Source organism: Oncorhynchus kisutch, linkage group LG22, assembly GCF_002021735.2.
Source record: "Oncorhynchus kisutch isolate 150728-3 linkage group LG22, Okis_V2, whole genome shotgun sequence".
Classification (NCBI taxonomy): domain Eukaryota; kingdom Metazoa; phylum Chordata; class Actinopteri; order Salmoniformes; family Salmonidae; genus Oncorhynchus; species Oncorhynchus kisutch.
Genome location: NC_034195.2, coordinates 18,097,415 through 18,119,623, shown reverse-complemented (window position 1 = coordinate 18,119,623; position 22,209 = coordinate 18,097,415). Strand labels below are relative to the sequence as shown.

At 45.6% G+C, this 22,209-nt stretch overlaps 1 protein-coding gene across 1 annotated transcript in view; it reads left to right on the top strand.

The window, feature by feature from the left end:
- Nucleotides 1–7,183: 7,183 nt before the first annotated feature.
- si:dkey-82f1.1 (DENN domain-containing protein 2A) overlaps nt 7,184–22,209 on the top strand; it is a 40,258-nt gene continuing 25,232 nt past the window's right edge. The window contains exon 1 of the mRNA XM_020455622.2: nt 7,184–7,599. The gene's annotated coding sequence lies outside the window, so the exon portion shown is untranslated. The remainder of the gene's footprint in view (nt 7,600–22,209) is intronic.

The window sequence follows — 22,209 nt, the reverse complement described above, 5'->3', positions numbered from 1 at the left end:
CTTTCAAGCAAAAACTAACGCAGGAAGCACCAATGATTTGTTCAATAAGAAAGTGGTCAGATGAAGCAGATGCTAAAGCTATAGGACTGTTTTGCTATCACAGACTGGAATATGTTCCGGGATTCTTCCAATGGCATTGAGGAATACACCACATCAGTCACTGGCTTCATCAATAAGTGCATCGATGACATCGTCCCCACAGTGACCGTACGTACATATCCCAACCAGAAGCCATGGATTACAGGCAACATCCTCACTGAGCTAAAGGGTAGAGCTGCCGCTTTCAAGGAGTGGCAACCCGGAAGCTTATAAGAAATCTAGCTATGCCCTCCAACGAACCATCAAACAGGCAAAGCATCATTACAGGACTAAGACTCGTACTACACCGGCTCCGCCACTCGTCGGATGTGGCAGGGCTTGCAAACTATTACAGACTACGCTAAGAATATGTCGAAGATAAATACACAGATGAGAGGACTAGAATTAACGATCAATGGAAATAGTGTTTTTTTCTGTAATAGGGAATTATTTATCAATGGGTCAGAGACATGGAAGGAAATTGTCTATACAGGGAGCCTGAAATAGGATACTTGTTATTTGGCCATTGGCCCAGTTGTACTGCAAGGACTTCTAATTGGTCAACCACAGGCTAGGGCTTGGATATTATAAAACTGCATTCTGTCCCTTTGTTCTGTGGAGAGAACCACAAGGTAGACCTACCTCTCAGCATAACATGATTTATCCTATTTGAATAAGCCTTTTTTCCTCCCTCGATTTGCTTTGGGGTCTGTGTCATTAAAGAATAACATCAATTGCTAACACTACAAAGGGAAGCACAGCCACGAGCTGTCCAGTGACACAAATCTACCAAACAAGCTAAATTACTTCTGAGCTCGATTTAAAGCAAGCAACACTGAAACATGCATGAGAGCACCAGCTGTTCCGGATGACTGTGTGATCACGCTCTCCGTAGCAGATGTGAGTAAGACCTTTAAACAGGTCAACATTCACAGGGCCGCAAGGCTAGACAGATTACCAGGACATGTCCTCTGAGCATGCACTGACCAACTGTCAAGTGTATTCACTGACATTTTCAGCCTTTCCCTAACTGAGTCTGCAATGCCAACATGTTTCAAGCAGACCACCATAGTCCCTGTGCCCAAGAACACTAATGTAACCTGCCTAAATGACTATAAACCTGTAGCAGTCATGTCTGTAGCCATGAAATGCTTTGAAAGGCTGGTCATGGCTCACATCAACACCATTATCCCAGAAGCCCTAGAACCACTCCAATTTGCATACCGCCGCAACAGATCCATAGATGATGCAATCTCTATTGCACTCAACACTGCCCTTTCCCACCTGGATAAAAGGAACACCAATGTGAGAATGCTATTCACTGACTACTGCTCAGCGTTCAACACCATAGTGCCCTCGAAGTTCATCACGAAGCTAAGGACCCTGGGACTAAACACCTCCCTCTTCAACTGGTTCCTGGACTTCCTGACGGGCCGCCTCGAGGTGATAAGGGTAGGGAACAACACATCCGCCACGCTGATCCTCAATATGGGGGCCCCTCAGGGGTGCGTGCTCAGTCCCCTCTTGTGCACTCATGAATGCACAGCCAGGCACGACACCAACACCATCATCAAGTTTGCCGATGACACAACAGTGGTAACCAGGGCCCCCGCACATTGACTCTGTACCGGTACCCCCCTGTATATAGCCTCACTGGTTATTTTACTGCTGCTGTTTAATTATTTGTTACTTTTATTTTATTTTTTCAATTTTTTACCTATCTATTTTTTACTTAACACTTATTTTTATTTGTTTTCTTAACTTCTTAAAGCACTGTTGGTTAAGGGCTTGTAAGTCAGCATGTCACTGTAAGGTCTACACCTGTTGTATTTGGCGTGTGACAAATACAATTTGATTTGATTTGAGGTGCATCCTGTTTCCATTGATCATCCTTGAGATGTTTCTACAACTTGATTGGAGTCCACCTGTCGTAAATTCAATTGATTGGACATGATTTGGAAAGGCACACACCTGTCTATATTAAGGTCCCACAGTTGACAGTGCATGTCAGAGCGAAAACCAAGCCATTGGGTCGAAGGAATTGTCCTCAGAGCTCCGAGACAGAATTGTGTCGAGGCACAGATCTGCGGAAGGGTAGAAAAAAAATTCTGCAGCACTGAAGGTCCCCAAGAACACAGTGGCCTCCATCCTTCGTAAATGGAAGAAGTTTGGACCCACCAAAACTCTTCCTAGAGCTGGCCACCTGGCCAAACTGAGCAATCGGGGGAGAAGGGACTTGGTCAGGGAGGTGACCAAAAATCCGATGGTCACTTACAGAGCTCCAGAGTTCCTCTGTGGAGATGGGAGAAACTTTCAGAAGGACAACCATCTCTGCAGCACTCCACCAATCAGGCCTTTATGGTAGAGTGGCCAGACGGAAGCCACTCCTCAGTAAAAGGCACATGACAACCCACTTGGAGTTTTCCAAAAGGCACCTAAAGACTCTCAGACCATGAGAAACAAGATTCTCTGGTCTGATGAAATCAAGATGGAACTCTTTGGCCTGAATGCCAAGCGTCACGTCTGGAGGAAACCTGGCACCATCCCTACGGTGAAGCATGGTGGTAGCAGCATCATGCTGTGGGGATGTTTTTCAGTGGCAGGAACTGGGAGACTAGTCAGGATCGAGGGAAAGATGAATGGAGCAGAGAGATCCTTGATTATAACCTGCACCAGAGCGCTCAGACTAGGGTGAAGTGTCACCTTCCAACAGGACAATGACCCTAAGCACACAGCCAAGACAACGCAGGAGTGGCTTAGAGACAAGTCTCTGAATGTCCTTGAGTGGCCCGGCCAGAGCTCGAATTTGAACCCGGTCAAACATTTCTGGAGAAACTCCCTAAATACAGGTGTGCCAAGCTTGTAGCATCATACCCAAGAAGTCTCAATGCTGCAAAAGGTGCTTCAACAAAGTATTGAGTAATGGGTCTGGATACTTATGTAAATGTAATATTTCTGTTTTAAATTTTTAATTACATTTCCAAAAACCTGGTTTTGCTTTGTCATTGTGGGGTATTGTGTGTATATTAATGAGGGGGGGGCAATTATTTAATACATTTTAGAATAAGGCTGTAAATTGTGAAAAAGTCAAGGGGTCTGAATAATTTCCAAATGCACTGTATAATAGGTTTCAAATATGCAGAGGTCACAAGACTGGACATGATTAGGTGATCTCACCATATTGAGACTTCCATCCTGGCAATTCTCTGCTTCCCCCTTAGATGGACCTTAGGGCTCAGGTAGTTGGATATGGGCTCACTCTGAAACAGCAAAGGTGTCATTTCTTCAACCTTTCCCATTGTGTTTCAATTGGTGTTGTGTCATATTTCCACCTGTTATTCGTATTAGGCATCTTGGTGAAGTGGTCATCTCAACTTTGGTTATGGAAAATATTTTTCACAGCGGTTTAGATGGTATAATGATTATTTTCACTATACTTGCTTGTTTTGTTACATAAACTGAAATTAGGCAAACTATTCAAATTTTTGCAATGAGGAAATGGCAGAGCGATTTCTACATAGTGCACGTAAAACATTTTTTACATCCATATCCATACAATAATGTAATGGGTTGAAAAAAAAATAGATTGTGCTCATAAAGTCATTTCAATACATTAAGCTTATTTTAAAATTATGTAGATAAAATATATAAGTTTTCTGGAGGTATTTCCACATAGTGTGCAGATGTTGGGGTGTCCAAAAGAGGGAGACACAGGACAAGGTGAGATGCAGACAATGGTTTCCATGCTTAAAATTCAAAAAGTGTTTGAATCATCATTAGATACATTATATGTGCATGTGGTCATTAATAAAAATAAAATGGAGAGAGTATCATTCCCAGTCACAAATTGTGTTTCTGGACAGAGGTCCTCTCCACCTCCCAGATGTAGAGTGGAAGGGACAGAGGAAGCCACACAAAAGCCACACAAAAGATAGGAGGAACGCCCCCCCTCCTGTCCCCCAGCAATTGATGGTGCAAGACAAGCTTTTCAAATGTCCCCCACATTTCAAAGGGAGAGGTCAGAGCTTGGCGCTGCAGGTCACAGAGGTTGTTCCTCTGGTTACATTTTACATTTACCTTTAAGTCACTTAGCAGACACTCTTATCCAGAGCGACTTACAGTTAAATCAAATCAAACTTTATTTGCCACATGCGTTGAATACAACAAGTAGACATTACCATGACATGCTTACTTACAAGCCCTTAACCAACAGTGCAGTTCAAAAATAAAATATTTACAAAGTAGGCTATAATAGAGAGTAACGAACACAATAAGAATAACAATAACGGGGCTATATACAGGGGGCACAGGTACCGAGTCGGTGTGCGGGGGTCCAGGCTAGTTGAGGTAATCTGTACATGTAGGTGGGGGCGAAGTGACTGTGCATAGGTAACAAACAAACAGCGAGTAGCAGCAGTGTACGGGGGTGGGGGGGGGGTCAATGTAAATTGTCCCGTGCAGTTTTTATTAATTGTTCAGCAGTCTAATGGCTTGGGGGTAGAAGCTGTTGAGGAGCCTTTTTGCCCTAGACTTGGTGCTCCGGTACCGCTTGCCGTGCGGTAGCAGAGAAAACAGTCTATAACTTGGGTGACTGGAGTCTCTGACTATTTTATGGGCTTTCCTCTATAGGTCCTGGATGGCAGGAAGCTTGGCCCCAGTGATGTACTGGGCCGTTCGAACTACCCTCTGTAGCACCTTACAGTCAGATGCCGAGCAGTTGCCATACCAGGCGGTGATGCAACCGGTCAGGAAGCTCCGGATGGTGCAGCTATAGAACCTTTTGAGGATCTGGGGGCCCATGCCAAATCTTTTCAGTCTCCTGAGGGTGAAAATATTTTGTTGCGCCCTCTTCACGACTGTCTTGGTATGTTTGGACCATGTTAGTTTGTTGGTGATGTGGACACCAAGGAACTTGAAACTCTCGACCCGCTCCACTACAGCCCTGTCAATGTTAATGGGAGCCTGTTTGGCCCGCCTTTTCCTGTAGTCCACGATCAGCTCCTTTGTCTTGCTCACATTGAGGGAGAGGTTGTTGCCCTGGCCAGTTCTCTGACCTCCACCCTATAGGCCGTCTCATTGTTGTCGGTGATCAGGCCTACCACTGTTGTGTCGTCCACAAACTTAAGGATGGTGTTGGAGTTGTGTTTGGCCACGCAGTCGTGGGTGAACAGGGAATACAGGAGGGGACTAAGTACACACCCCTGAGGGGCCCCAGTGTTAAGGATCAGCGTGGCAGACATGTTGTTGCCTACACTTACCACCTGGGGGGCGGCCTGTCAGGAAGTCCAGGATCCAGTTGCAGAGTGAGGTGTTTAGTCCCAGATTCCTTAACTTAGTGATGACCTTCGTGGGCACTATGGTGTTGAACGCTGAGCTGTAGTCAATGAACAGCATTCTCACGTAGGTGTTCCTTTTGTCCAGGCGAGAAAGGGCGGTGTGGAGTGCGATTGAGATTGTGGATCTGTTGGGGTGGTATGCAAATTAGATACAGTTAGTGCCATCATCTTACGATAGCTAGGTGTGATAACCATATATTACAGTTGTAGTTAGTACATTTTTCCTCAAAGAAGTTATCAGAAAAGTGAGTGCTAGTATGAAAATACTTTACTAAAATTCCCCTTGACAGACAATACCAGCAACAACACATATTGAAATACAAATACATTTAGGCTTATTTTGCAGAGATGAGTTCACAGGCTATAGATCAGCACTGGTTCAAGACAGTTGGACTAGTAGGGTGAGGTAGTCTAGTTCAACTCATTCAACTCTCTGTGTGAACCCAGAGAGACTTTAACCGCACAAAGTATTTTGTTTTACTGATACAATGACAATACACTCCTTTGCCTTTGTTAGCCTAGTTGTCATCAAGATGTCAGACTCGTGTGTAACTTGTATTTGTACAAATGCTAATATCGGTCCCATGACTTGAATAGGTCTTGTGCCACAAATGCTAAAAAGTTAGCATGTGGAAACAGTGCCAGGGAAACGAAACTAAAGTATGGATTGCTGTCATGCCTTTTCCATAGACTGCTTACAGGGTAAGGAAAGCAATATGTCATTTGGGTGAACTAATTGATGTTGAGAGACAGATGGGAGGGGTTGAGTGGAGCTGAGGGTGGGACTAATAACAAGATAAACAATGTAAAGCATACGGGATCTGTAGAATGTATATAGGTTCGGAGCTTTTGTGAAATAGCATAGTTACAAATAGAAATCAAACTGGATGGACATCAGAAATAGAGGAAGGACTACGAACAAACAAGAGAGAACTATTGTAAAGTAGACTGTGTCTGTAGAATGTGTATAAGATGTATGGATTGAAGGTAGAAGCAGAAGTGTTTATTAGTTTACTCCAATTGGGGGGATCGGTGGTAGGGTTTGCAGGGAATAATAATGAAGGTATATTCTTTAAAAAATAATGTATGTCTATATAGGTATGTGTATGTTTATATGTGTGTATATATATGCAATGGTGTATGGATATATATATTTACCAAAAAAATATGGGGGATTGGAAATGATGCAGACAACTACATTGGAAGTAACATTCTTTCCGCAATATTAAGCTGATCCACCCTAAAAAATACATTTAAAAAATTGGGGCGCGAGTGAACTATCCCTTGAAGTCACCTGTAATTAGTAAATAATTAGAAATCAACAAATACATTGTCATGCCGTGTAAGGGCAGAGGTACATGGGGCCATCTGTAGCTACCAAAACACATTGCTGCTGTGGTTCTATTGGGTGGTTTGTGGACTGGTCAGTAAATAAAAGCTCATTTCAGAGATAGTGTCAGTGGATAAGTCAGTGGAGGGCAGGAAAGCAAAACCCCCACTATCCTCTCAGAGAGCGGAAGAGTGGCCCTTCAGAACCTTTAATTGGCTCCCGGAGGAGGCCCTTGTTTAAGTATTCAGTTATGCTCAGTTTTGCCCCTTCCTGCTCAATTCCGCTTCTGAGCAGGACACTCCATTTCCACAGCAACTGGGGCTCCAATCGCCCAGCCAGCTGCAGATTAGTACAGCTGTGGGGGCTTGGGGGTGGGGGCTGAGCTGATGATGGAAAAGGAGGGCGGTACTAGAATAAGGGAGAAAGGCAGAAAAGGGAGGGGGATCATGAAGGAAGGAGGGGTGGGAAAAGTTTGAGAAAGAGAGAGCGGCAAATTCATTGAAAGAGAATATAGATAGAGAGTATGTGTGTGAGTGAGAGAAGGCAAAAGGACAGAATAACTGAAAACATTTCAACCTGAAGGCTGAAAGGGGAGGGACCGCCTTGACTTGTCCTTTTTCAAACAAGTTTGTGGAGAATCTTGGAGAAGCTCTTTTTCTGCTTGGGAAGAAGGGGCAGGGTCTATGCTAAGTGAGAGTGCAGCTCAGAGGCAGGGGTGTAAAACCAGAGGAGAAAGGGGGAAAAGGCAATTTTGCTTTGAAGGAAGTCATACCAGTGGATGCTGTCAGTGTCCGATTTCACAAAATGACAAACCACTTCAAGAGCACTTCTACAGGGCTCATCCAGCTGAGAAAGGTATGGCAAAATAAGATCAACTTGTGTTTAATGTTATGCTTTGAACTTTTTAAATGTTTTACTATGGGACTGAACCAGTAACATATTTAAGTGTGTTAATGTGGGTATTGTATGTTTTACTAAGTATTTAGTGTACATTTTGGACTATAGGTCATTTATAGTGTGTCGGTTTTGTTAGCTTATGTGCGTTTGATTGAGCGCGCATGCATTTTGTGTCTGTTTGGATGCGGTACTGTGTGTGTGTGTGTGTGTGTGTGCACATGTGCTATCAAAATACAAACATATGCAAAAGCACATCTGAAGATACTGTCTGTTTAACTTGAGCAATATTCAATTACGGTCTGCTCTGGCTCCAGCTAAAGTGTTTTTTGAATGTTCAAATAGGCTGTCAATTAATCATACTGCACCAATTCCGTTATACAGAACCATGTTATAATACCTAGGAAGACAGGCGTGTGTGTGTCAGCCTACTAAAAATTGTGCAGTAAGAATGATTAATGGGTGTCAGCCCTCATCTACCTATATATGAAATGAGCAAAGGGCAGGAGAGATGTTTTGGTTAGATGAGGGTAATGGAGAGAAATATGTGCATTCCAGTCCAGCTTCTAGAGAAGAGCAGATGAGTAGAGGGGGAGAGAGGCGCAGAGTGGATAAGTAGATGAGTGAGGTGAGACATTCTTCAGCTCTAGGAACAATGGCAGCTCTTCATCCAGCCAGTGTAGAGTCTCTGTATTGTTGGGAGTCGGAGGCAGAAGAAAGAAACATCCCCAAGGGACAGGCTGTGCATCTCACACTCTGGGGAAGGTAGCACTTTGTTGGTTTTTCATTAGAGCTGTCATTAGAGGTAATCTACACTCTTAGAAAAATGGGTTCTTTGGCTGTCCCCATAGGAGAACCCTTTCTAGTTCCTGGTATAACCCTTTCAGTTCCATATAGAGCCCTCTGTGGAAGGGTTCTACATTGAACCCAAGAGTTCTACCTGGAACCAAAAAGGGTTCTCCTATGGGGACAGCTGAGGAACCCTTTTTTAGGTTTTAGATGGCACCTGTTTTTTCTGAGTGTAGTGGTTAAGTAGGAGTTTATTGTGATATACATTTGATGGTGGAAATTGTAAGGTGGTGGGAGGAGTTGAGTGCCCACAAATCAAGTTAACAATATTGATACTGTTGCATATTAATCACTGTCAAAACCAACATTTTGGACCGGGCCTTCCTCAAGGAAAGCTGAACTCAATGAAAACCTCATGTTAGTTGGTGTGAATTGGGGTTAAGGGAGGGGGAATTTGGGTGGAGTTGGGGTGACCGTAAGAGACAGAGGAAGCTCTGATGCCATGCCATACAGTTTACCAGGAACCTCTCCTGAGTTCTTACACGACTATCAGTCATCCTCTTTAATTCAATGAGGTTCTGACCTCCTCCTGATCCTGGCGTTCTTCTGTTGTGTAATGTTCTATTAGCTTTCTACCTAACTTAAAAATACTAAACTGAGGAACGTTCAAAACTGACGTTCCGTCAGACACGACTCTTGCTGTTCCTTAGTGAAGAAATCAGTCTTGATTGGCGCTTCAGTTCATTCGACTAGAAGTGCTATCACATGCAACATTCTTCCATTCTTTCCCGCGTCGCTCTGTTGTGCTGTATTGAGTGTCTTGTAGTTCTGTGGCGAGAAGGACTGTGGATTAGTATTGAGAGAAGGTCTGTTTTGGTTTGTGACGTGGTACTAAAGCCTTTAATCCTGCAGTAAGTCCGCATGACTGGTGGAGAGCCAGAACCCCTTGTTTTCTGTTATCAGATGCCAACAACGGCCTGTTTGATTAGTGAGCTGTTTACATTCTCTGGAGTGGCGAGAGAGACCAACAGAATGATGACTGCTGTGTGACGCTCTGCTTTGTAGGTTTGCTTTCCCAGCCACACACTTACTCAGCCATTCATACACACTCATGCATAGATACTCATGCATACAGACACAACCAAAAGGCAAATGAAAGTGCTCAGTCTTAGATGTTTTGAGTATGTTTTCCCAATATGCAGCGACATTGTTAGTCTCTTTTTCAGTGAAGCCAGATGTTTAGTATCGTGACAACTGTCATTTGTCACAATTAAATCTCAGCTGGTTTGGAAACCATCATGTATTGGATAAATGGATCTCAGGGAATCAGATGTGTTGACTCAACAGTGCTGGGCCAACTGGAGAAGTCATAAATTGTGTGCTGGGACTTAGTCAATGACAGATCAAGCTGTCTATTCGCACGCTGAGATGCATCTGTAGTGTGAATGCGTGACATCTGTCCCCTCTCACCAGATGACCATTATCCTGAACATAGAACAGTGACAGCAGGTCTTTGAGGAGGACAGCCATTTCTCTGCCCTCTTACAGGAACCAGCTTTCTACAGGCACTCTACCAGGCACCCCCTGTGGCCAAGGACCCAACTGGGGCCTTCAGACTGCTGCCATTGACAAGCAGCTGTGGTTACCACGGTGACGCAGCCAGAATGTGTCCTGCATTGCTAGTAGGGGTTTCAAGAAGTCGGAAACTTTCCGAAAAACTTCCAGAAATTTGCCATGGGAAGTTATGGATTTGGGGAATTTTGCTTAAATTTAATAAGTTAACTTTTTTTTTGTGGGATACACAAGGCAATTCTAGGTCTTGTGGCATTTTTTGGTTAAACTATCCCTAATTCAATGGAATTGCAACCGTCTGCATGCACAGTGTATTCCTCCATCACATGTGCAGTGCACTCTTCCATCACATGTACAGCTGATTCTCAAGATCTTGCACACTAATGAGATGCTATTGAGCCCACACTACTACACTGTCTGAGCCAAGGACTACATGCTTTCCGGTAACTATTGATTACAATACTGGGTGGGGTGAATATATTTTATGACATGCATGATTTTGTTATTAAATAGTAGCCTACAGCAGTGTGTTTAAATAATTTCTAACTTCACAATTTATGCTAGTTTTTGCTACCATGTGGGTTTTAGCTTATTTGAGCCTGCTAACTGAGGATTGTTAATTCACCTGTTTATACATGCTTCAATTTATAACATGTATCTTACAAAGGAGTTGTTTTAATCTAACTGCTTACCTATTTCTGTACATGGAATTGTATATTGTTTTTTTTACTCATTTTTTTTCTAATCTTTACAGGAAAATGCCACGGGCACTATCTGATGTGTGGAGACATTTCACTGCAGCTAATGTAGAAGGAAAAGCTGTCTACATTTGCAAATACTATGCCAAATTATATGTAAAGAATGTAACAAAGATGCAGAATCATCTGGCCAAGTGCATAACGTTCCCTCAGTGCTCACAACAAGCAACCTCTGACAAAAGTCCCTCTACTTCTATTCGAGGTGAAAATGATGAATCCGACACCTTATTGATAGCAACAGCTCATGGTCCTCCTGGAATCAGAAGTTTTTTTTGACTCAATGGAGGAACGTAGTCAGAGAAATGCTGAAGAATGTCTTGCTCGAGCTGTGTATACAACTGGTTCACCTCTGATGCTCACAGGCAATGTGTATTGGAAGAGATTTCTGAATGTTCTTCACCAAGTGAAGGTCAAGCAAATCATAGAGAAAGCAGACTATATTGCAATCACCTCTGATGGGTGGTCAAATGTTTGTGGACAAGGAATAATTAACTACATCTCCACCCCTCAACCAGTCTTCTACAAGAGCACAGACACAAGGGATGACAGACACACCGGTCTCTACATTGCAGATGAGCTGAAGGCAGTCAACAATGACCTTGGACCACAGAAGGTATTTGCACCGGTAACAGACAATGCTGCGAACATGAAGGCTGCTTGGTCTAAAGTGGAGGAGTCCTACCCTCACAGCACACCCATTGGCTGTGCTGCTCAAGCATTGAATCTGCTCCTCAAGGACATCCTGGCAGTGAAAACAATGGATACACTCTACAAGAGAGCCAAGGAAATGGTTAGGTATGTGAAGGGTCATCAAGTTACAGCAGCAATCTACCTCACCAAGCAAGGTCAGAAGAATAAGAGCACCACGTTGGAACTGCCCAGCAACACCCATTAGGGTGGTGTTGTCATCATGTTTCACAGTCTCCTGGAGGGGAAGGAGTCTCTCCAAGAAATTACCATATCACAGTCTGCCGATATGGACAGCCTCATTAAGAGGCTCCTCCTGGATGATGTATTTTGGGAGAGAGTGGTAAGCAGCCTGACACTCCGGATACCTATAGCAGTAGCCATTGCATTGATTGAGGGAGACAATGCCATCCTGTCTGATGTTCAGACTCTACTTGCAGACAAAAGAGGAGAAATCCGTACTGCCCTGCCCACTTCACTGTTGCTCCAAGCAGAGGAAACTGCAGTTCTGAAACATCAAAAAGCGTGAATACTCCTGCCTGAAGTCCATACACAATGCAGCGTACATGTTGGACCCCAAGTATGCTGGCAAGAGCATCCTGTCTGGTGTAGAGCTCAGCATCCTGCATCCTGTCTGGTGCAGAGCTCAACGAGGCCTATGGTGTCATCACTACCATGTCTCGCCACCTTGGCCTGGAGGGCAAGGTTCTTGGCAGTCTGGCAAAGTACACTTCCAAGCAAGAGCTTTGGAATGGAGATGCAATATGGCAGTTATGCCAACATATCTCATCAGCCACCTGGTGGAAGGGACTTTGTGGATCTGAGGCTCTTGGAATTGCAACCGTCTGCACCTCGGCACCTCCTGCCTCCATCATCCTCCAAATCCCAACATCAGCCACCTCGGAGTGCAACTTGTCCTTGTTTGGGAACACGCACACAACAGGCTGACCAATACATGAGTTGAAAAATTGGTGGCCATCCGGGTAAATTTGAGACTTTGAGCCTGACAACGAGCCACCCAACAAGGTTGAAGAGTGATCGTGAAGATGAGGCCTCAGAGTCTGATGTTCAAGAGGTGGACATTGAGGAGGTCCAGGGAGAAGACATGGAAGACAACCAAAGCTTTAGTTTCTAGACTATCATTTTATGTATGTTGAAAACGTTTTTCCATCATTCGTAACTAAATGGTTTTTATTTCTATTGAAAGGATTTAATCATTTGTCTACTTATGGTAAGGTAAAATGTTTGTTTCTGTCTCCATATATGGTAAATATATCCAATACAAAAAACATCTGCATGTAAATGGTTTTCATACATTTCAGTTAGCCCGCACCCCACACACACATACACCATCCAAAATCTGTGCTTGCAAGCTGTTGCTCATATTAAACTGTCAGGCCAGTGTAGCCGGTTCAGTTCCTCTGCCTCATTTGCTGTATTAAAACATGTTTCTAGTTGGTGCTGTGATCTCAATGAGATAAACAAATACCCCGTTTTCTCTCCAATTTCGTGGTATCCAATTGTTTAGTAGCTACTATCTTGTCTCATCGCTACAACTCCCGAACGGGCTCAGGAGAGACAAAGGTTGAAAGTCATGCGTCCTCCGATACACAACCCAACCAAGCCGCACTGCTTCTTAACACAGCGCGCATCCAACCCGGAAGCCAACCACACCAATGTGTCGGAGGAAACACTGTGCACCTGGCAACCTTGGTTAGCGCGCACTGCGCCCGGCCCGCCACAGAAGTCGCTGGTGCGGATGAGACCAGGATATCCCAACCGGCCAATCACTCCCTAACCCGGACTAGGCCAATTGTGCGTCGCCCCACGGACCTCCCGACAGAGCCTGGGCGCGAACCCAGAGTCTCTGGTGGCACAGCTGGCGCTGCAGTACAGCGCCCTTAACCACTGCGCCACCCGGGAGGCCTCAATTAGATAATTTAACAAGACAGGACAGCAATATCCTTTCCCTTCTGTTTTGTTTACATAGAGTAACTTCAGTATAGGGAGGTGTGGTGTACCAGGGGAAATGACGCCTAGTCAGTCTGTTAGGCACGGGGTAGAAGAGCTAACCAGTCATGTGACCCTTCCATGTTGTCGGCTCTCCCTCGGCAACTCCACAGCCTGCGTCTCCACTGGCAGTCTCTCACACTCACTCACAGGGCTTCAGTCCCTTCCACCATCATCGTAGAGAGAGAGTTAGAGTATTGGGCATGTTCTCGTTTGGAAGCTGCGCTGGCAACTATCCAGAGGGTCGCTCTCGTGTGGCTACACCGTCGCCACCGCTCATTGACTTTGGCTGCTGTGACCATGCTCTGCTCTGGGCTTACAGTGAAGGTGGAAAATATTCCAGCACATATTTGCCTTGTTGCATGTATAATATGGCCACGGGGTCTGACAATGGGAACCCACAAAGACAACCCAGTAACCTCCAAAATGTGTAGCCTACTGTAGGCTCTCCTCAGATGTTGAAATTAGTGGAATATACCATCTTGTTTGGTGATTTTGGGGGGGCATTTTAATAGCACCATTCTCAAACATTAATGTCTTAAAGTTATAAATATTGAATCCTCCTAGTCCAATTAAACTGTGAAGTTGCTATTTTGAAACTAAACCTTAGAAAAGAGAAAATAATGTTTCTGACAATTATATTCACTTCTGAGAATTGAAAGAATGCCTGGAGATTCACCCAGGTGTAACAGCTAAATGAGCATGGCTCTGGAGAGACCACGGCATCTTTGATCATGCAGAAACACATCACTTGCAGCTTCTGTCTCCAACAAGATCACACTGACTGCTGCATAACTCTCTCTGTTAGGTTTTCTCTTGAATTCTCGCTTGTCTTACTCTTTCATTTTAGGTTTTGTATCTTGAGTTCTCTCTTGGCTTAGGCTCACAGTTGCCGGTCTTTGGGTGTGTGGGGGTCAAAAGTGTCTGTTTCATTGTGCTGTGGAGTTTTGACTCTGGGAGACCATTTTCCCAAGCTTTCGCCTCGCACCATTCCTCTGGGAGCAGCAAGGGAATTATACAAATCTGTTCTTGCACAGACGTGCAGGGATGGGATCGGGAGCTCTCTGCAGGGAATTCTCAGGCGGAACCCCAGAAATGTGGGTGAAAACAGGAAGAGAAGGAGAATTTGGCAGCGAGTTCATTTGGGAGAGGCTGGCTAGGAGGACAAATCTGATCCGGTGCCAGAGAATAAGTGAACATGTGCATTGCAATAGGTCCATATACACTGAGGCCTATTCAAGACTAGCCATGTCAGTTGCAGTGAGAGGAACCGGCGAGAAGGGGTATGTCAGTAGTGTTCAAGTCATAAAGTAACGCTAAACTTATTTCATGCGACGGTTCCATGTGAATAAAACTAGTTTTTCCATCAGCTGTTTGATCTTGGGTTATTGAATAGCACATTTCCTTTGTGGAGCTGACAGGTTTTGGTGTTCCAACAACAGATCCAAGCATTAGCTGAAGTACAAGACATGTTCTCGCCCCACCATCATTGTGGTTGAGGACAAGGTGAAACCTCATCTAGCTTCATCGGCTGTGGTGTGTGTGTGTGTGTGTGCGTATTTTCTGTTGCTACATAGCTTATTCCTCACCCTGTGAAACCCTTCGTCAACGCTTCAGCTACACACAGGAGACTCATAGCAGGGGCACTTTCATGATTTCCAGAGCTGCTTTTATTTAGCAAGTCTAATAGTTAATGGCCTGACTTAATCTGTCACTGGTTGGTTTATTGCAGCTGTATGCACGCTTCATTTTCACTTACTGTATGTATGGCTTGATGGAGTTGTGCAAGAGTTTCTGATTGTTGTGCATCTAGAGAAGGCCACGCTGAAGAGGTCTGATGAAGTGAACACGAGCAGGCTTGGATCAGCTATGAAGATTTGAGTTTATGGTATTCAGCAGGCTTGGATGAACTAATGCAGATTCATTAGTTCATTAGTTTGAGCTTTATTCAGAAAGCTCGGCAGGTTTGGATCAGCTAATATATGCCAAATTTGTAACTATTTACATTTGAGTCATTTCGCATGTGAAATTATCCAGAGCGATTAGGTTTAAATGCCTTGCTCAAGGGCACATTTTTCACCTATTCTGCTCAGGGATTTGAACCAGCAACCTTTCGCTAGGCTACCTGCCGCCTTAAAGAAGACTTGGATCCTAGCTGTTCTCAGTAAAGCAGGCTTGGATCACTTAATATAGTGGTAGCTAGCTAGCTGTTCTCAGTAGAGCAGGCTTGGTTCATTTAATATAGTGGTAGGTAGCTAGCTAGGCTGTTCTCAGTAGAGCAGGCTTGGTTCATTTAATATAGTGGTAGGTAGCTAGCTAGGCTGTTCTCAGTAGAGCAGGCTTGGTTCATTTAATATAGTGGTAGGTAGCTAGCTAGGCTGTTCTCAGAGCAGGCTTGGTTCATTTAATATAGTGGTAGGTAGCTAGCTAGGCTGTTCTCAGTAGAGCAGGCTTGGCTCATTTAATATAGTGGTAGGTAGCTAGCTAGGCTGTTCTCAGTAGAGCAGGCTTGGCTCATTTAATATAGTGGTAGGTAGCTAGCTAGCTAGGCTATTCTCAGTAGAGCAGGCTTGGCTCATTTAATATAGTGGTAGGTAGCTAGCTAGCTAGGCTATTCTCAGTAGAGCAGGCTTGGCTCATTTAATATAGTGGTAGGTAGCTAGCTAGCTAGGCTATTCTCAGTAGAGCAGGCTTGGCTCATTTAATATAGTGGTAGGTAGCTAGCTAGCTAGCTAGGCTATTCTCAGTAGAGCAGGCTTGGCTCATTTTAATATAGTGGTAGCTATAGCTAGCTGTTCTCAGTAAAGCAGGCTTCGAGATTAGCTGGCATAGGCCATGGTCAGTGGAGCCAGCAGGGTAATTGGTAGCAGATTGGGTTGAGGGGAAGCACATGTAGGAGTCTCTTCCTGGGAGGAGGAGGGGAAGACAGGTCTGTAGAGGAGGGGATGAAGGGAGTATGGAGGAGTAGTGTGCTGTTGAAATCCGATCCTTCTTCCCAGATGGGTTGAATGGTGATCGTTTACTCCTCTGCCTCCCTCACTGCTCATTGATTCATCTTCTCCTTCTCTTCACTTATATTATTTTGCTCTTCTCTGTTCTGCCGTCTTCTCCCTGATTCTATTCTCACCTCTTCTCGTCTTCTCTCAAGGTTACTCTTTCCATAGTTGAGTTGAGCCCAGTCCAACAACTGTCAACCTCTTTAAAAGTAACCACACTAGTTTCTTAGTGAGTTTTTGCTCTGCTTTCCAGACTGCGGTGTCAGTAGCTTCACCCTAAACACCTGGTTTTGGAGCCTGGTCGTATCACTGCTAGTCCTTAAGCACATCGTTAACATACTAGCCACACCATTTGCAACGTCAGTGGAATGGGTTTCACTGGGAAGAGAAGGAAAGCCCTTACTATTAAAGGCTTGCTGAGGTTACCGATCGGCATGCTGTGGGGCTTTCAACCCATTTACAACCTCCGCTCTGACAGGTGGATCGGTTGTAAGGTTGTTTTCATAAAGACTGGTGCTTCTTGTTTCCGCCCTAGAGTAGAACAGTGGACTTACTGTGGTGAAAGGCAGAGCAGAGGAACTGTCAAGAGTTCTCTAGGTTTTTACAGTTTATCTGCCTACACCACAGTGAGGTGGGATGGAGAGGGCACAGGAAGTAGTACACTTGACCCACATCCTGCCATTCACACTTTCTCTGTCTGTATGACTGTCATAAAAAAAACACAAGGGCAAACAAGACAAATGTTTGTCATAGTGTTTGCCCAGAACAGTAAGAGGTTTCTGAGTAGCCGTGGTAACCCTGTGGTCATGCACCATAATTACTGTATATCCTGTGAGGTTTGCAATTGGGGACCCATTGTGGTCATATTTAATTCAGTCCTACAGTCCTTTGTGGGGTAGACGGTACAAACCCTTGTTTTGGAAGCAACTACTTACAGTTGTATACAAACCACACAATAACAAGAAATGCTATACTTGGGTGTGAAAAATGCATGACAATACATGTCAAGGTTATTTTTAGATTGGATTGATACAATTAATTGTTTGTGGTATCCCCTTGAGTTCCTGTCTCATTCTGTGGCTAACCCCGTTTTGTTTCTGTCTGCTGTCCATCCTTTCCCTACGGCTAACAATGGAGGAAGAGGGGCAGGGCGACTCGGCTGAGCAGAGGCACGCCATGCTAAGGGGGAGTCCCGCTGGGCCTGGACGGGACGTGGGCAGCAGGGCGGCCCCTGTGTGTCTACTCGTTCTGGGTTCCCATGGGTCGCCTGATAGGGATGTTTACTACATCTAGTGAAGAAATGCAGAGACGGTTGGCGCTAAGGGGTGATTGCAAGGGAGAGAGTGAGAAAGTGAGCACGGGAGAGAGATGGTGAGCGGGAAACGGGTGATAAAATAAGAGAGAGGGGAAGGACCGGGAGCGAAATCCAGAGGCCTGTTGCACACGCAGTCGACCTGCTTGGCTGCTAGCCAGACAACCTGCTATGGAATCAGCATGGGAAAGAGGCTGGGACCCAGGATAGGCAGTGGAGGAGGGAAGAGACAGAGGGAGAGAAAGAGAGATAGACTTACTGCTGAGCCTAGATAATATTCCATTGTTCATTTGCCAAACCCTCCTTCCCTCCATACAGCCTTCACGTCTCCCAAACCCCACCCCCCTCTTCTTTCTCATGAATCTTTGTCAGACTGAAGCAGGTCAAGTCAGCATGTGAGCAGGTGAAATCCCTAGCACATCATTTGAACCAGCACATTGTTTCATATCTGGCCTGGGTCCCTACAACATCCTGCAGCAGGGCTGACAACAAATTGGCTTCGCATTACCTCTGACATACTCTGGAAGTTCCTTCAGAGTAAAAATAAATTCCTCCATCTCTCTCTCCCTCCAGCTCTCATCATATTGCTCTCCAACAGCAACGGAAAAGGGAGGGAGAGAGTCTGCAAAGTTCGCTGTTCCGCAGAGAGCTTGCTAAATGTGAAGTGGCGCATTCAATTGATTGCAGACGAGGCTTTAGCATTTGTTAAAGCAAACCTCACCGTGTGGGGATAGACACGGCTCTACACTTAGCCATACAGGGAGAGCGAGAAATTTTAATCGGAGCGTCCTGCACTTAAGTTCTCTGCCGCAGTTTTGAGCAGCTCTCTCCATCTGCTGCTTTGCTTTCTGAAGGACTGTATCCTTTCTCCTTGGGCATGAAGTAGCAATTTGAGTTTAACCACTGGTGAATTATCATCCTGGACAATCACTCTTTGGTGTAGCGTCCCTTCTTGCTAGCTGTGATATCTGGGGCCGCCGTGGGCGACTTGTCCTTTTTTAGGTATGTGGAAATGACTTAGCGCTCCCCCATTCCGGAGGCTCCCTGAGAAGACGGATGATGTCATGTCTTTCTGAGAAGCAGCTGTGAGGAGCGGCTTGCAGGCCTCCACAGCTCAGAGAGACCTGCAACACTATTCACAACAGCAGGACTTATCACTGACAGTACTACTGACAACACTACTGACATTCAAGACTTCACATTGACAACAGAACTGACACTGATAATACCAGGTCTAAAGCAGAGGAGGCTGATGGGAGGAGCTATAGGATGGGCTCGTTGTAATGGCTGTAATGGAATTCATTGAACGGAGGCCAACATGAGGGTTCCATATGTTTGAGTTTGATACCGTTCCATTAATTACATTCCAGTCTTTACAATGAGCCTGTCCTGTAGCTCCTCCCACCAGCCTCCTCTGGTCTAAACTCTGACAACACCATGGACCTCAGCACTGACAACACCGACGACCACACAGGACCTCAGCACTGACAATACCGACGACCACACCGACGACCACACAGGACCTCGGCACTGACAACACCGACGACCACACAGGACCTCGGCACTGACAACACCGACGACCACACAGGACCTCGGCACTGACAACACCGACGACCACACAGGACCTCGGCACTGTCGACGACCACACAGGACCTCGGCACTGACAACACCGACGACCACACAGGACCTCGGCACTGGACCTCGGCACCATCACATCAAGTCATAAATGCTGATTCCGCACCAATAAACACACCACTTAGACTGGTACTAACAAAATGAATGACAAGTCCATGTCTAATTCGCCATGAGGTGCTGTGAGGCTAGGAATGCAGACTCTTATTTAGTCACAGATGCCATGAAAAGCTGAATTCTGAAGTCGACAGTGGATTGTTTGTAGCTGCCCTATTGTTGTGGAATGTCATGGTGCCTCCTCTGGGCTTGCTAGTCTGTTTCCTTGACCCGGCTGTAGCTAGGTTGTGAATCCTGCTTTGTTAGTGTCCTATGTAAAGCAATCCAGGGTCCTTGGGGCTCTGTCAAAGGCTTCCAGGGCCGTCAGTGTGGGGCTGCTATTGTCCACAGAGCCCAGCCCCGGCCCGGTATCAGGCTCAGTGGCGTGTTTGTGTGGGTTACAGCAGTTTGTCTACAGATCTTTGTGGAACAGGGATTTATAGCATTAACGCAGATGGTCATAGTCCCCCAGCTCCTCCTTTAACACATCTTGTGCTCCTCTTCTGTTCCCTGTCTTTTTGACTCGCATGCACCAGTGAATATATCACACACTCTTACAATGCTCAAACATTTTTTTCTTCCACGCACACTTGAATACATCTTGAACAAACATGCTAAAAACATGATAACCACCCTACTTCCCTATATTTAAATGTGCATACCATCTTCCCTGTTTTACCGTGACACTGTCCCCTTTGCAGTTTCCTACTTGGCTCACCCCTGTGTTTATGTAACTGTATATGTGTCCAAACACCCAGTGACCAGCCATCTGCTGATAGGAATCTCCTGCTGTCCTGTTGGGTTTATTATGCAACTGATGGGGCCCTGATGCCCTGCTGCTGACCCTTTGGCTAAAGCTCACTCACGCTCTCTCTCACACACACACACACTACACACACACACTACACACACACATGTTATGCTTTGGTCTTCTTGCAGGGCCAGGGGTTTACTGATGTGTTTTGATGACAAGGTCTGGGCATTATCAGTCAGTCCTATCTATCTTCAGTCCTATCTATTCTCTCTCACACATCAACAGTCCCAAACCCTTCTGAACAATGCTCATTCCCATAGTTCCTCTGCCGCAGCGTGCATCCGCTGTCACACCAATCAGATATGTCAGAGAGCAAAGGTCAGTGGGGTCACATTTCCCTGTGATGTTTTTATTGGCCGGAGCAGATGGCGTCCCTTGGCCACATCATTGTGGAGGTTGTCATCTCTCCCTTCCTGGGTCAGGGTTAACGGCTGCCAGGGACAAAGAGGTGGCTAAGGCCCTATGTCTCTCTCTCGCGCTCTCTCCAAGAGCTCTCTCCCAATTGTCCCAATAAAACTCCCTGGCAGCGCTGTCAGGTTTACAACTTTACTAGATACGGATTCATTGGCTGTCACATTGAGTTAAAGGTGTGGGGGAGTGCATCATATGGAGCTGTAGTGCCACTGTAGTGCCAGGCTTTGTGATTCATTTGGAAACCTGGAGCCTGTAATGGTCAGTCAGTTACACTCAACAATGACGTGTTCCTCAGTTTGAGTTGTGGGACTGAGTCCACGGAACACGTTCAACTGTGGAGAACGCAGTGTCGCAGTAAAGCAGTCGGCGTTCCATCACAGAACTCCTAGAACAGCACTTTGCTTTCACCCTGGGGCTCCCAAGAATGAATGACAGCTGAAAGCCTCAACCTCTTTCACTGCGTAGCGTTATTCTTGTATTACAATTCACAAGATCCACTTTCCTTCCCTCTTTTTCTCTCACTCCATTTGCTCTCTCCTTTCCTTCCACTCCCTCACTTTTCCCTCGGTGATGGGCACCACCCCGTCTTGCTGACCCATAAAATAAATTAAATGTAAAACTGCACTTGATCTTTCTGGGGATGCATAAATGTTCCAGCCCTTATCCACTGGATTTCTGTTTTTAATGGTCCTGTAGCGAGGGAGGCGGGGGGGTTGAAGTTTCTCCTCAGACGTGTGAATAGTGCTCAGCTGAAAGTCATTTGGGCTTGCAGGCGAGGGCCTGACGCAAACCCCTCCTCTCCCTCTCTGGGGGTACTTCTCCAACAGACGCCAGAAGGGGAGAGAGGGATGGAGGAGTAGAGAGACAGGAATAGAGACGGACAGATAAAATGCACTTCGTCACGGTAAGGGGTTTGTCAGCCAAGAGCATCATTTCTCCAGTGTCAAGTTATACTTAAACACTGAAGTGGAAAAAAACAACCCCTGAGATGTGCAGTTTCAAAACGCTGGATGAACCCCCTGGGCCAACTACACAGTTGACTCCGCCAAGGAAGAGTTCAGAAAGTCAACAACTTTTGTAATTCAGCCAAATTGGGACATTTTCTTCAATGACTTGTTCAGCTACTCTGTGGATAGCAATGTATGGCATATTGCCCGACTGGGCAGGCATTCCCTGAGGGCTGGGGTGAGGGGTTGCAGCAGGGTTAGCTAATGTGTGCTTATTGGGGTTGAGGGGGCGTTTGTTGGAGTGGGCAGTGCTCAGGAAATGTTTAAAGGCTCATGGATGCCCTGGAGCCCTCTAGCACATCTGGGTGAGGTCACACGCACATTCCCCCATCTGTTGCTTCTGGGAACTGCTTTGTCTAGCTATGTGTATGTGTGTGTGTGTGGGACGTGTGCGTCTGTCCAGCAGTCTGTCCGTCTGTCTAACTGCTAACAGGCGTTTGCCCAGATGCGTCCCCTGATGCTAACACCTGAGCCAAATCATGCC